At 42.1% G+C, this 15,368-nt stretch overlaps 2 protein-coding genes and 1 pseudogene across 3 annotated transcripts in view; 1 reads left to right on the top strand and 2 right to left on the bottom strand.

Moving 5' to 3' along the window:
• The window catches only part of LOC147359629 (uncharacterized), a 675,420-nt gene that overhangs the window by 350,729 nt on the left and 309,323 nt on the right, over window positions 1–15,368 (bottom strand). The gene's annotated exons all lie outside the window — the stretch shown is intronic.
• The window catches only part of LOC147359635 (uncharacterized), a 63,840-nt gene that overhangs the window by 6,139 nt on the left and 42,333 nt on the right, over window positions 1–15,368 (top strand). The window lies entirely within an intron of this gene.
• Window positions 1,894–3,922, bottom strand: LOC147359636 (serine/threonine-protein kinase MARK2-like; annotated as a pseudogene).

Genomic DNA, 15,368 nt, shown 5'->3' on the forward strand with positions numbered 1-15,368 from the left:
TGGGCTTCCCTTATGGCTCAGCTGGTAAAGAATCTGCTGCAATGCGGGAGACCTGGGTTCAATGCCTGGGTTGGGACAATCCCCTGGAGAAGGGAACGGCAACCCACTCCAGTATTCTGGCCTAGAGAGTTCCATGGACACGACTCAGTGGGACACAACTGAGCGACTTTCAATTTCACTTGACACTTCGGAGTAAATACTATCTTCACTTTTTTGAATAGCTGAAAGGATAAACAAGTCTTTCATGGCTATGCTGCTAAGTAGATGGCAGAATCAGATGTTAAACAGTGTTATAGATTAGACCCCAGGACCTATAATTTTAATGACAATTAAATAATTTATTATTATATTAAATTATTTGAATAATTTAATAACAATTTTAATAACTGGCACATAGAGCTTCTTAAGGTAGAGGTAAAGCAGAACATGGAGATCTGTATGCGTGAGCATGCAGAACATGTGTGAGCAAACCCAGAGGGTACAGACTATGATTCATTCATCTCTCTTCCTTCTGCCTAGTGCAAGGACTGCGAAAATTCCTCTCTTCTACCCGTCATTTTATTTAGTTCAATAGTGTGTAAAAATGATCCACATCAAAAAAATGTAAAAAACGCCACGCATCAGGGTCCCTCCCCATAGGGGAAGGAGAGAGCCCAGTTCCTGCAGGATATTCAGGAAAGTCATTCGCACAGGGACCTGACCACAACACACACTGGCTGGTTCACAGGACTTATTATCCTATCCTAGATGTCCTGGTCCTTTTAGCCCTAGCTGCAGGGACCCAAAGTTTAGTTTGCCCCTGCTGAAAATACTAGGTAATGTCAGTGCAGGGGGATAATACACTCTTTCTGCATGTCTGGCCTGCAGTGCAGGGCAGCAATATTTGCTCTTGGGAATGATTGCATTAATTCTTAGAAATTACTTCTAACTGAATGATAATGAAAATACAACATACCAAAATTTGTATAGGATGAAACAAAAGCAATGTTTAAAGACAAGTTTATCATTTTTTTTCTTTTTTTTTTTCTTCTGAAGGCTGTCTTTTCACCTTGCTAATAGTTTCCTTTGATGTGCAGAAGCTTTTAAGTTTAATTAGGTCCCATTTGTTTATTTTTGCTTTTATTTCCAATATTCTGGGAGGTGGGTCATAGAGGATCCTGCTGTGATGTATGTCGGAGAGTGTTTTGCCTATGTTCTCCTCTAGGAGTTTTATAGTTTCTGGTCTTACGTTGAGATCTTTAATCCATTTTGAGTTTATTTTTGTATATGGTGTTAGAAAGTGTTCTAGTTTCATTCTTTTACAAGTGGTTGACCAGATTTCCCAGCACCACTTGTTAACGAGATTGTCTTTAATCCATTGTATATTCTTGCCTCCTTCGTCAAAGATAAGGTGTCCATATGTGCGTGGATTTATCTCTGGGCTTTCTATTTTGTTCCATTGGTCTATATTTCTGTCTTTGTGCCAGTACCATACTGTCTTGATAACTGTGGCTTTGTAGTAGAGCCTGAAGTCAGGTAGGTTGATTCCTCCAGTTCCATTTTTCTTTCTCAAGATCGCTTTGGCTATTCGAGGTTTTTTAACTCTATCGTTAACTCTATATACTACGTGACTACACACTTCTCTAATGAGAGAGAACGCAAAACAGTGCAATACATATTTCTGGAGCATAAAGTTTAGTAAGACTGAACCAAGAGAAGAACCAAGGAGTTGGCAATAACTATCCCCTCCCCCACCAACATGAAAGACAGACGTGTGGGGGATGGGGGACATGCCCCAGGGGACAGTCCAGTCTCTGAAGTTTCACCCAGCAGGGGAGAAGGGGCAGCCAGGCCAGGGTGGTGCCTCTTCTGGTCGCCCAGACCACTCCAGAGCATCCCCTGAGCTGGCCAGGGTTTTATATAGGAGGCTTTTCTGAAGGTGGTGGAGGTGCTGGATTTGAATCCCATCATCCAGGTGGGAACATGACCAGGTCCCAAGGAGCTTGGCAGGTCATCCATGGGCTGTTTCTGGTATCACTTTATTATCAGCTCTCATGCTGGGCAGCCCACAGCAAAGATATTTAGATAGACATCTCCAGATTCTCCCAGCTACGCCCTTCTTTTTCTGGGTGAGGCCAGAGGGAGTGACTGGGGACATATTCTCAGGCTGCCCAACAAGAGTGGCACTTCCTCCATCAGGCACATCCGGGAGGCAGTGGATTCCTTCTGGGACTTTACCACCGATGTCATGGGTGCCATTGGTGTTGGAGGTGTCACAGGTGCCATGAGTGCCATCTGTGTCACGGGTGCCCCTGGTGTCATGGCTGACGGTGGCATAAGTATCATGGGTGGCGTGGTCACCACTGGTGTCACAGGTGCCTCTGGTGTCCCTGGTGAGGCAGGTGTCAATGGTGACTCTGCTGTTACAGGTATCACAGGTACCACGGGTGTCATCTATATTGCAGGCCCCAGTGGTGTCCTGGGTGCTTAGGTCGTCATAGTGTGGCTGGTATCCCAGGTGTGGCAGGTGTCACGGGTGCTGCAGGCGTCACACATGAGGCTGGTACCTCTGGTATCGCAATTGTTGCAGGTGCTGATGGTGTCGCGGGTGTCTCTAATACTAGTGTCACAGGTGTGGCTGCCATCACGCCTGCCGCAGGTGTCGCAGGTGAGCCTGGTCCCACATGTTTCGTGGCGGTCACTGGCACAATCGGCGGCTCAGGCGCTGCTGTCGTCCCGGGTGTTGCGAGTGTAGGAGTCTGGGCTGGGAGTGACAGTCCTCGCTTCCGGACAGGGTGGGGCGTGGCAGGCTCTCTGGTCTTCTCCCTTGACTCCTGGTTCTCCTGCTGCTGAATGGTCTCCCAAAGCCAGGCAGGAATAAGCATGGACATCTCAGGGCTGGTGGGAGGCATATGTTCTTGGCTGCTGAGGTCAGAGGAAACGCTGGCCTCACAGTGATCATGCGGGCCCTCAACTTGGGTTCATTCATGTTACTGCCACTGCTTATGTCTAAGCCCTGGATTTGGTCTCTGCACCAGCCCAGTATCATCTCCACTGTCTCCGCAGGGTACTCTTCACAGGCTGGCGGGAGTGGCTCCTCCTGGCCCATGTTCACCCATGGATGCTGCCAAACATCATCTAAAGTACCTCTGTTGGTAGGGTTGAGTGTTAGCATTCTTCCTAGTAAGTCTGTTATCTCATTGAATAGTTATTTGGGCATATGTTGCTGCCCCCTAAGCACACGCTGCCACAGCTCCCAGAAATCTTATCCCCTGAAGGGGAGTGATCCAGTTACCTCGGTGTACTGGACGCCGCCGAGCCTCCACACATCCACCTCTGGGCCTGTGTAAGGGCTCCCCAGGAAGAGTCCTGGGGCCATGAACACAGGACTGCTGCAGAAAGTGTCTAGCTTCTTTCCTGGGTGCCACTGGTTGCTAAGTGTGAAGTCGGAGATCTTGGCGGTGTTGTTGGCATCGAGGAGGAGGTTGTCCAGCTTCAAGTCCCGGTGCACCACACCCAGTTGGTGGCAGTGATGCAGAGACGAGAACAGCTTTTGGAACGGGCCTTGGGCCTCCCCCTCCATCGTGCGGCCTTTGGCCTCCAAGTGGGTGAACAAGTCTCCCCCGCTGAGGTACTCCATTACTATAAACAGAGTCTCCTCAGTATCAGTCACTTCCAGGAGTTTGACAGTATTCGGGTGGTTTAATATTCTCATGCTTTTAACCTCTCAAAATGGTTCCTGGATGCTGGAGAAGCTCTGATTTGTCTTGTTAATGGCCATGATGGCTACCACTCCCCTGGTCAGAACATGCCTGGCCAACTCCACTTTGGTGAAGTGGCCTTCACAATTGTGTGAAGGATCTCATAATTCTCAATATGAACCACCATTATTGTTGAGATGGCCATGAGGTTCGAATCCCTAACTATACTTACTACTACTGCTGCTGCTGCTAAGTCGCTTCAGTCATGTCCGACTCTGTGCGACCCCATCGACAGAAGCCCACCAGGCTCCCCCGTCCCGGGGATTCTCCAGGCAAGAACACTGGAGTGGGTTTCCATTTCCTTCTCCAGTGCGTGAAAGTGAAAGGGAAGTTGCTCAATCATGTCCAACTCTTAGCGACCCCATGGACTGCAGCCTTCCAGGCTCCTCCGTCCATGGGATTTTCCAGGCAAGAGTACTGGAGTGGGGTGCCATTACTAAGCTATACTAATTACCTAACTACACTATCTGCACCACTAACTATACTAACTACCACTAAGCCCTCACTAAGAATGCTAGCTGTTCTAACAATACTGCATATGCTAACAGTGCTACACAACTATTCTAATGCTAAGAACTCTACTCACAGTGCTAACACCAACTATGCTAATAAAATATGAACTATACGAACTTATGCTAAGTGTACCAACAATACTAACAGTGCTAACACTAACTATACTATCTATGCTAACAAACTATTAACTATACCAAATATGCTAACTATATCAATGATACTCTCTCTACTAATACTAGCTACACTAACTAAAAAAATAAAAATAAAAAATAATAAGATAAAAGAGGAAAAGAATTAAGGGGAAAAATGGGAAAAAACAAACAAAAATACGAGGAGAAACTAAAAAGAAAAAAGTAAGACATAAATTTTTAAAAATGAGGAAAAAACAAAGGAAAAAGAGAAAAAGGAAAAAGAGAGAAAAAGGAAAAAAAATCAACAAAATGGCAAAACATGGAAAAAAGCTCGCTAACTGTAGGTCTAGCCATCAGGTCACCAAAATCAGATTCCTGGGCTCTGTGGACAATGCACCCAGCTGGGGTCTTATAAAGGGTTTTTTGTGAGTTTCATCACAGTGATGCCCTGTCAGGTCAGAGCAAAAAATGGACCAAACGTGGCTGCCCTCAATCTTTCCCAGCATTAGGGTCTTTTCAAATGAGTCAGCTCTTTGCGTCAGTTGGCCAAAGTATTGGAGTTTCAGCTTCAACATCAGTCCTTCCAATGAATACCCAGGACTGATCGCCTTTAGGATGGACTGGCTAGATCTCCTTGCAGTCCAAGGGTCTCTGAAGAGTCTTCTCCAACAGCACAGTTTAAATGCATCAATTCTTTGGCACTCAGCTTTCTTTAAGTCCAACTCTCACATCCATACATGACTACTGGAAAAGCCATAGCCTTGACTAGACGGACCTTTGTTGGCAAAGTGATGTCTCTGCTTTTTAATATGCTGCCTAGGATGGTCATAACTTTCCTTCCAAGGAGTAAGCGTCTTTTAATTTCATGGCTGCAGTGCCCATCTGCAGTGATTTTGGAGCCCCCCCAAAATAAAGGCAGCCACTGTTTCTACTGTTTCCCCATCTATTTGCCATGAAGTGATGGGACCAGATGCCATGATCTTCGTTTTCTGAATGTGAAACTTTTAAGCCAGCTTTTTCACTGTCCTCTTTCACTTTCATCAAGAGGCCCTTTAGTTCTTCACATTCTGCCATAAGGGTGGTGTCATCTGCATATCTGAGGTTATTGATATTCCTCCCGGCAATCTTGATTCCAGCTTGTGCTTCTTCCAGCCCAGCATGTCTCATGATGTACTCTGCATAGAAGTTAAATAAGCAGGGTGACAATATACAGCCTTGAAGTACTCCTTTTCCTGTTTGGAACCAGTCTGTTCCATGTCCAGTTCTAACTGTTGCTTCCTGACCTGCATACAGGTTTCTCAAGCAGCAGGTCAGGTGGTCTGGTATTCCCATCTCTTTTAGAATTTTCCACAGTTTATTGTGATCCACACAGTCAAAGGTTTTTGCATAGTCAATGAAGCAGAAATAGATGTTTTTCTGGAACTCTCTTGCTTTTTTGATGATCCAGCGGATGTTGGCAATTTGATCTCTGGTTCCTCTGCCTTTTCTAAAACCAGCTTGAACATCTGGAAATTCACGGTTCAGGTATTGCTGAAGCCTGGCTTGGAGAATTTTGAGCATTACTTGACTAGCATGTGAGATGAGTGCAATTGTGCGGTGGTTTGAGCATTCTTTGGCCTTGTCTTTGGGATTGGAATGAAGACTGAGCACATTAGTCATGAGTATACAGTTAAGAAGCATCCTGGTATGTTACTTCTGGGTTACATGCATGGAAAATTCCCTTCTGAAGGATGTAAGCAAAAATGTGTTCCATACTTAGTCTTGAGCTCATAAGAAAGGCAGCATTGGGGTCTGAATAGGATTTGGAGAGGTAGAGAACATGAAGAAGTAATGATGTAAAAGCCAAGAGACAGGAAAAGCAAAAGCAAGTTTGCGGAAGATGAATATAGTGTTTTGGCTGAAGCAGAGCTTCCTAAAAGATTAATAGTGTTGGGGATTTATCTGGTGGTCCAGTGGTTAATGGAGAAGGCAGTGGCACCCCACTCCAGTACTCTTGCCTGGAAAATCCCATGGACGTAGGAGCCTCGTAGGCTGCAGTCCATGGGGTCGCTAAGAGCCAGACACGACTGAGCGACTTCACTTTTTGCTTTTCACTTTCATGCATTGGAGTAGGAAATGGCAACCCACTCCAGTATTCTTGCCTGGAGAATCCCAGGGACGGGGGAGCCTGGTGGGCTGCCGTCTATGGGGTCGCACAGAGTTGGACACGACTGAAGCGACTTAGCAGCAGTAGCAGCAGCAGCCAGTGGTTAAGACTCTGAGCTTCCAATGCAAAGGGCTTGTGTTCCATCGCTGGTCAGGGAACTGAGATCCCACATTCTGTGTGTCCTTGCCAAAAGCCAAAAACATCCACACAAACAACAATAATGAAAAAGATTAACAGGGATGTATTTGGGTAGAATTAGAACAGGAAAAAATTCAAGAAGTGAGGAGGCAAAAGAGAAGTTTGTTGTGCTTATCAGTCCATGGGGTCTCGAAGAGTCGGACACGACTGAGCGACTTCACTTTCACTTTCACTTTCATGCATTGGAGAAGGAAATGGCAACCCACTCCAGTATTCTTGCCTGGAGAATCCCAGGGACGGGGGAGCCTGGTGGGCTGCCGTCTATGGGGTCCCACGGAGTCAGACATGACTGAATCGACTTAGCAGCAGCAGGCATGAGTGGTGAGGGTCAGAACAAAAGGAGCCTTGGAGGGAAGGAAAAAGGGAGTGCAGATGAAAGCCTTCATAGAGAAATCAGCAGGGCTTGGACACAGTACATGACAGGGGAGCAAATGGAAGAAGACAGAATAACAGCAGTATTTTCACTTAAGTTGGTGTGGCATGTACGATGGCATTAAGAGCGAAAGAAATATTTAGAAAGGCAATGATAGGTTTGACTTTTTATGTTGACTATGAATTAATAGAGAAACATTTTCAGTAAAATGTCCGGGGCATTTAGAAAACTTAGATTGGTCTGGTCCACAGATGGAAGTGGAAGTCATATGAAAGGAGGACAGAACTGAAAGAGGTCTTTATTATCCAGAGATTTAAAGTGGAAAGATCATTTAAATAACTTTGCAAAGAACAAGGCTACATACCTGTAAATAGTGGAAAAACTTAAAAGGAAAAAAGTAATTACAGTTATTTGTATCCTTTTTTTAAATTTTTTTTATTATTAATTAATTTTATTTTATTTTTAAACTTTACAATATTGTATTAGTTTTGCCAAATATCGAAATGAATCCACCACAGGTATACCCGCGTTCCCTATCCTGAACCCTCCTCCCTCCTCCCTCCCCTACCTTCCCTCTGGGTCGTCCCAGTGCACCAGCCCCAAGCATCCAGTACCGTGCATCGAACCTGGACTGGCGACTCGTTTCATACATGATATTATACATGTTTCAATGCTCTTCTCCCAAATCTCCCCACCCTCTCCCTCTCCCACAGAGTCCATAAGACTGATCTATACATCAGTGTCTCTTTTGCTGTCACGTACACAGGGCTATCGTTACCATCTTTCTAGATTCCATATATATGCGTTAGTATACTGTATTGGTGTTTTTCTTTCTGGCTTACTTCACTCTGTATAATAGGTTCCAGTTTCATCCATCTCATTAGAACTGATTCAAATGTATTCTTTTTAATGGCTGAGTAATACTCCATTGTGTATATGTACCACAGCTTTCCTATCCATTCATCTTCTGATGGGCATCTAGGTTGCTTCCATGTCCTGGCTATTATAAACAGTGCTGCGATGAACATTGGGGTACACGTGTCTCTTTCCCTTCTGCTTTCCTCAGTGTGTATGCCCAGCAGTGTGATTGCTGGATCAAAAGGCAGTTCTATTTCCAGTTTTTTAAGGAATCTCCACACTGGTCTCCATAATGGCTGTACTAGTTTGCATTCCCACCAACAGTGTAAGAGAGTTCCCTTTTCTCCACACCCTCTCCAGCATTTATTGCTTGTAGACTTTTCGATCGCAGCCATTCTGACTGGTGTGAAATGGTACCTCATAGTGGTTTTGATTTGCATCTCTCTGATAATGAGTGATGTTGAGCATCTTTTCATGTGTTTGTTAGCCCTCTGTATGTCTTCTTTGGAGAAATGTCTATTTAGTTCTTTGGCCCATTTTTTGATTGGGTCATTTATTTTTCTGGAGTTGAGCTGTAGGAGTTGCTTGTATATTTTTGAGATTAGTTGTTTGTCCGTTGCTTCATTTGCTATTATTTTCTCCCATTCTGTAGGCTGCCTTTTCACCTTGCTAATAGTTTCCTTTGTTGTGCAGAAGCTTTTAAGGTTAATTAGGTCCCATTTGTTTATTTTTGCTTTTATTTCCAATATTCTGGGAGGTGGGTCATAGAGGATCCTGCTGTGATGTATGTCGGAGAGTGTTTTGCCTATATTTTCCTCTAGAAGTTTTATAGTTTCTGGTCTTACGTTTAGATCTTTAATCCATTTTGAGTTTATTTTTGTGTATGGTGTTAGAAAGTGGTCTAGTTTCATTCTTTTACAAGTGGTTGACCAGTTTTCCCAGCACCATTTGTTAAAAGAGATTGTCTTTAATCCATTGTATACTCTTGCCTCCTTTGTCAAAGATAAGGTGTCCATATGTGCATGGATTTATGTCAGGGCTTTCTATTTTGTTCCATTGATCAATATTTCTGTCTTTGTGCCAGTACCATACTGTTTTGATAACTGTGGCTTTGTAATAGAGCCTGAAGTCAGGTAGGTTGATTCCTCCAGTTCCATTCTTCTTTCTCAAGATAGCTTTGGCTATTGGAGGTTTTTTGTATTTCTATACAAATTGTGAAATTATTTGTTCTAGCTCTGTGAAGAATACCGTTGGTAGCTTGATAGGGATTGCGTTGAATCTATAAATTGCTTTGGGTAGTATACTCATTTTCACTATATTGATTCTTCCAATCCATGAACATGGTATATTTCTCCATCTATTAGTGTCCTCTTTGATTTCTTTCACCAGTGTTTTATAGTTTTCTATATATAGGTCTTTAGTTTCTTTGGGTAGATATATTCCTAAGTATTTTATTCTTTTCGTTGCAATGGTGAATGGAATTGTTTCCTTAATTTCTCTTTCTGTTTTCTCATTATTAGTGTATAGGAATGCAAGGGATTTCTGTGTGTTGATTTTATATCCTGCAACTTTACTATAATCATTGATTAGTTCTAGTAATTTTCTGGTGGAGTCTTTAGGGTTTTCTATGTAAAGGATCATGTCATCTGCAAACAGTGAGAGTTTTACTTCTTCTTTTCCAGTTTGGATTCTTTTTATTTCTTTTTCTGCTCTGATTGCTGTGGCCAAATCTTCCAAAACTATGTTGAATAGTAATGGTGAAAGTGGGCACCCTTGTCTTGTTCCTGACTTTAGAGGAAATGCTTTCAATTTTTCACCATTGAGGATAATGTTTGCAGTGGGTTTGTCATAGATAGCTTTTATTATGTTGAGGTATGTTCCTTCTATTCCTGCTTTCTGGAGAGTTCTTATCATAAATGGATGTTGAATTTTGTCAAAGGCTTTCTCTGCATCTATTGAGATAATCCTATGGTTTTTGTTTTTCAGTTTGTTAATGTGGTGTATAACATTGATTGATTTGGGGATATTGAAGAATCCTTGCATCCCTGGGATAAAGCCCACTTGGTCATGGTGTATGATCTTTTTAATGTGTTGTTGGATTCTGATTGCTAGAATTTTGTTAAGGATTTTTGCATCTATGTTCATCAGTGATATTGGCCTGTAGTTTTCTTTTTTTGTGGCATCTTTGTCAGGTTTTGGTATTAGGGTGATGGTGGCCTCATAGAATGAGTTTGGAAGTTTACCTTCCTCTGCAATTTTCTGGAAGAGTTTGAGCAGGATAGGTGTTAGCTCTTCTCTAAATTTTTGGTAGAATTCAGCTGTGAAGCCGTCTGGACCTGGGCTTTTGTTTGCTGGAAGATTTTTGATTACAGTTTGAATTTCCGTGCTTGTGATGGGTCTGTTAAGATTTTCTATTTCTTCCTGGTCCAGTTTTGGAAAGTTGTACTTTTCTAAGAATTTGTCCATTTCTTCCACGTTGTCCATTTTATTGGCATATAATTGTTGATAGTAGTCTCTTATGATCCTTTGTATTTCTGTGTTGTCTGTTGTGATCTCTCCATTTTCATTTCTAATTTTATTGATTTGATTTTTCTCCCTTTGTTTCTTGATGAGTCTGGCTAATGGTTTGTCAATTTTATTTATCCTTTCAAAGAACCAGCTCTTGGCTTTGTTGATTTTTGCTATGGTCTCTTTTGTCTTTTGCATTTATTTCTGCCCTAATTTTTAAGATTTCTTTCCTTCTACTAACCCTGGGGTTCTTCATTTCTTCCTTTTCTAGTTGCTTTAGGTGTAGGGTTAGGTTATTTATTTGACTTTTTTCTTGTTTCTTGAGGTATGCCTGTATGGCTATGAACTTTCCCCTTAGGACTGCTTTTAAAGTGTCCCACAGGTTTTGAGTTGTTGTGTTTTCATTTTCATTAGTTTCTATGCAAATTTTGATTTCTTTTTTGATTTCTTCTGTGATTTGTTGGTTATTCAGCAGGGTGTTGTTCATCCTCCATATGTTGGAATTTTTAATAGTTTTTCTCCTGTCATTGAGATCTAGTCTTACTGCATTGTGGTCAGAAAAGATGCTTGGAATGATTTCTATTTTTTTGAATTTACCAAGGCTAGATTTATGGCCCAGGATGTGATCTATCCTGGAGAAGGTTCCATGTGCACTTGAGAAGAAGGTGAAATTCATTGTTTTGGGATGAAATGTCCTATAGATATCAATTAGGTCTAACTGGTCTATTGTATTGTTTAAAGTTTGTGTTTCCTTGTTAATTTTCTGTTTAGTTGATCTATGCATAGGTGTGAGTGGGGTATTAAAGTCTCCCACTATTATTGTGTTATTGTTAATTTCTGCTTTCATACTTGTTAGCATTTGTCTTACATACTGCGGTGCTCCCGTGTTGGGTGCATATATATTTATAATTGTTATATCTTCTTCTTGGATTGATCCTTTGATCATTAGGTAATGACCATCTTTGTCTCTTTTCACAGCCTTTGTTTTAAAGTCTATTTTATCTGATATGAGTATTGCTACTCCTGCTTTCTTTTGGTCCCTATTTGCATGGAAAATCTTTTTCCAGCCCTTGACTTTCAGTCTGTATGTGTCCCCTGTTTTGAGGTGGGTCTCTTGTAGACAGCATATGTAGGGGTCTTGTTTTTGTATCCGTTCAGCCAGTCTTTGTCTTTTGGTTGGGGCATTCAACCCATTTACATTTAAGGTAATTACTGATAAGTATGATCCCCTTGCCATTTACTTTATTGTTTTGTGTTCGAGTTTACACACTGTTTTTGTGTTTCCTGTCTAGAGAATATCCTTTAGTATTTGTTGGAGAGCTGGTTTGGTGGTGCTGAATTCTCTCAGCTTTTGCTTGTCTGAGAAGCTTTTGATTTCTCCTTCATAGTTGAATGAGATCCTTGCTGGGTACAATAATCTGGGCTGTAGGTTATTTTCTTTCATCACTTTAAGTATGTCTTGCCATTCCCTCCTGGCTTGAAGAGTTTCTATTGAAAGATCAGCTGTTATCCTAATGGGAATTCCCTTATGTGTTATTTGTTGTTTTTCCCTTGCTGCTTTTAATATTTGTTCTTTGTGTTTGGTCTTTGTGAATTTGATTAATATGTGTCTTGGGGTGTTTTGCCTTGGGTTTATCCTGTTTGGGACTCTCTGGGTTTCTTGGACTTGGGTAATTATTTCCTTCCCCATTTTAGGGAAGTTTTCAACTATTATCTCCTCAAGTATTTTCTCATGGTCTTTCTTTTTGTCTTCTTCTTCTGGGACCCCTATGATTCGAATGTTGTAGCGTTTAATCTTGTCCTGGAGGTCTCTGAGATTGCCCTCATTTCTTTTAATTCGTTTTTCTTTTATCCTCTCTGATTCATTTATTTCTACCATTCTATCTTCTAATTCACTAATCCTATCTTCTGCCTCTGTTATTCTACTATTTGTTGCCTCCAGAGTGTTTTTAATTTCATTTATTGCATTATTCATTTTATATTGACTCTCTTTTATTTCTTCTAGGTCCTTGTTAAACCTTTCTTGCATCTTCTCAATCTTTGTCTCCAAGCTATTTATCTGTGATTCCATTTTGATTTCAAGATTTTGGATCAATTTCACTATCATTATTCAGAGTTCTTTATCAGGTAGAGTCCCTATCTCTTCCTCTTTTGTTTGGTTTGGTGGGCTTTTATCCTGTTCCTTTATCTGCTGGCTATTCCTCTGTCTCTTATTCTTGTTTAAATTGCTGAGTTTGGGGTGTCCTTTCTGTATTCTGGCAGTTTGTGGAGTTCTCTTTATTGTGGTGTTTCCTCGCTCTGTGTGGGTTTGTACAGGTGGCTTGTCAAGGTTTCTTGGTTAGGGAAGCTTGTGTCGGTGTTCTGGTGAGTGGAGCTGTATTTCTTCTCTCTGGAGTGCAATGAAATGTCCAGTAATGAGTTATGGGATGTCTATGGTTTGGGGGTGACTTTGGGCTGCCTGTATCTTGGAGCTCAGGGCTGTGTTCCTTGCTGCTGGAGAATTTGCTTGGTATGTCTTGCCCTGAAACTTGTTTCGACCAGAGAAGTTTACAGCGTTATATGGAGAAGAGAAGAGTGAGGAGGGAGTTAGAGGTGACTCGAATGAGATGAGGTGGAGTCAATAGAGGAGAGAGTGGGCTATTCAGTAATCTCTTCCTTATGTGCACTCCACAGCTGGACTGCTCAGAGTTGTTCACAGAGTTATACAGAGAAGAGAAGAAGGAAGAAGGTGGCAGAGGTGGCCAGTAGGATAAATGGGGGGAATGAAAAGGAGGGCGACAGATCCAGCCAGTAATCAGTTCCCTAAGTGTTCTCCACCGTCTGGAACACACAGAAATTCCCAGAATTGGGTAGAGTAGAGAGGGGTTAGGGAGGAGACACAGGCGACCTGGTGGAGAAAAAGGAGAGTCCAAAGGGAGAGAGAGCAGTTAAGCCAATAATCTCGCTCCCTAGTGAAAAATGGGTACTGAAGATTGGGTTCTTAAAGGTACAAAATTGGTAACAAATACATAAAAGCAAACATTTAAAATCTAGAGTAGAGTCTGGAATTTCAAAAATACGATGTTAAAGAAAAGAAGAAGGAAAAGCAAGAGAGAAAAAACGAACAAACAAAAACAAACAAGGTCGCAAAAATTATAAAGAAAATATAGGTACAAAATTGATAACTAATACCAAAAAGCAAAAGTTAAAAATCTAGAGTAGAGTTTGGAATTGCAAAAATACAATGTTAAAAAAAGAAGAAGAAAAAGAGAGAGAGAAAAAAAAAAAACAAGAATAAACAAGGTCGCATAAATTATATATATATAAAAAAAATACAGGTACAAAATTGATAACAAATACCAAAAAGCATAAATTAAAAATCTAGAATAGAGTTTGGAATTTCAGATATACAATGTTATTTAAAAGAAGAAGAGAAAGAAACAGAGAAAAAGGAAAAGAAAAAATAAAAAAGGGTCACAGAAATTATATAAAAACAAAAACAAACAAAAACTATAGGTACAAAATTGATAACAAATACTAAAAAGCTAAAATTAAAAATCTAGAGTAGAGTTTGGAATTGCAAAAATACAATGTTAAAGAAAAGAAAGAAAAAGAAAATAAAAAGGTCAAAAAAATTATTAAAAAAAATATATGAAGTTTGCCTTAAAAAAAAATAGGGTCTTTGTTTTTTGCAATCGGTTATAAAAGTGGAAATTAAAGGAATAATAGAGGACTTAATTTTTTTTTTTTTTTTTTATAGGCTCACTTGTTCAGTCGCACTGAGGGGAGGTAGGGAGGGATGCTGCAAACAAATAACACTGGCGTGTGCTCGCAGTGCCTCAGCCACACTGGGTCTGCCCCCAGTTCACGGCGCGTGTAGCCTCTCTGCCCACACTGCTCAGGCTCTAGGTTGCTCTGCCGCCGAACCATCCGCGGCCCGCCCTGGGCTGCCTGTACTTCCCAGGTCCAAGCTGCTCAGGTTCAGGCACTCGGGTAGTCCTCAGAGGCGCAGACTCTCAGTTGGGCCTGCGTTTTGTGCCCTTCCCAGATCCGAGCAGGTCAGGTGATGAGGTGTTTTGCGCGCGCGATTGCTGCGACTTATCGCCTCCCCGCTGCTCGGTTATCTAGTTGTGCACCGGCACACCTTCTCAGGCAGATGTTGACTGTCCAGACCCCCCAAGAAGTTTTAGTTAGCAAAGAAGCCTGCTTACAGTTTTATAGATAATGTCTCTCTGGGGCTGCAATTGTCCCCTTTTGGCTCTGGCTGCCTATCACCGGAGGGGGATGGTCTGCCTCCCGCTATCTCTGTTCAGTCCTTTATTCCGTGCACGGGCCTGGTGGTGTCATAGGTTAGGGCTGGCTTTTCGCGTGGTAGATATCCCACAGTCTGGTTTGCTAGCCCAAATTATTTCGCTCAGATAGTGCTCGGGGTATTCAGGCCAGATTCTTGCGATGCAGCCCGCGCCGCACCTCCCTGCCCAGCCCCAGCTTGCTAATGGCGTGTGCAGGCGTCTGCGCTGCTTCTCCGCTGGGGGAGTTACCGTAGGGCTCGCAATGTGCGGGTTTTAATTATTTATTTTTTTCTCCCTGTTATGTTGCCCTCTGTGCTTCCAAGGCTCGGCACAGATTCAGCAGTGAGAAGGTTTACTGGTGTTTGGAAACTTCTCTCTTTTTAAGACTCCCTTCCCGGGACGGAACTCCGTCCCTCCCTCTTTTGTCCCTTTTTTTGTCTTTTATATTTTTCCCTACCTCCTTTCGAAGACTTGGGTTGCTTTTCTGGGTGCCTGATGTCCTCTGCCGGCTTTCAGAAGTTGTTTTGTGGAATTTACTCGGCGTTTAAATGTTCTTTTGATGAATTTGTGGGGGAGAAAGTGTTCTCCCATCCTACTCCTCCGCCATCCTATTTGTATCCTGTATTTAAA

This window comes from Bos grunniens, chromosome 14, assembly GCF_055505025.1.
Source record: "Bos grunniens cultivar Pamir isolate PY7600 chromosome 14, Bosgru_T2T1.0, whole genome shotgun sequence".
In the NCBI taxonomy this organism is placed as follows: domain Eukaryota; kingdom Metazoa; phylum Chordata; class Mammalia; order Artiodactyla; family Bovidae; genus Bos; species Bos grunniens.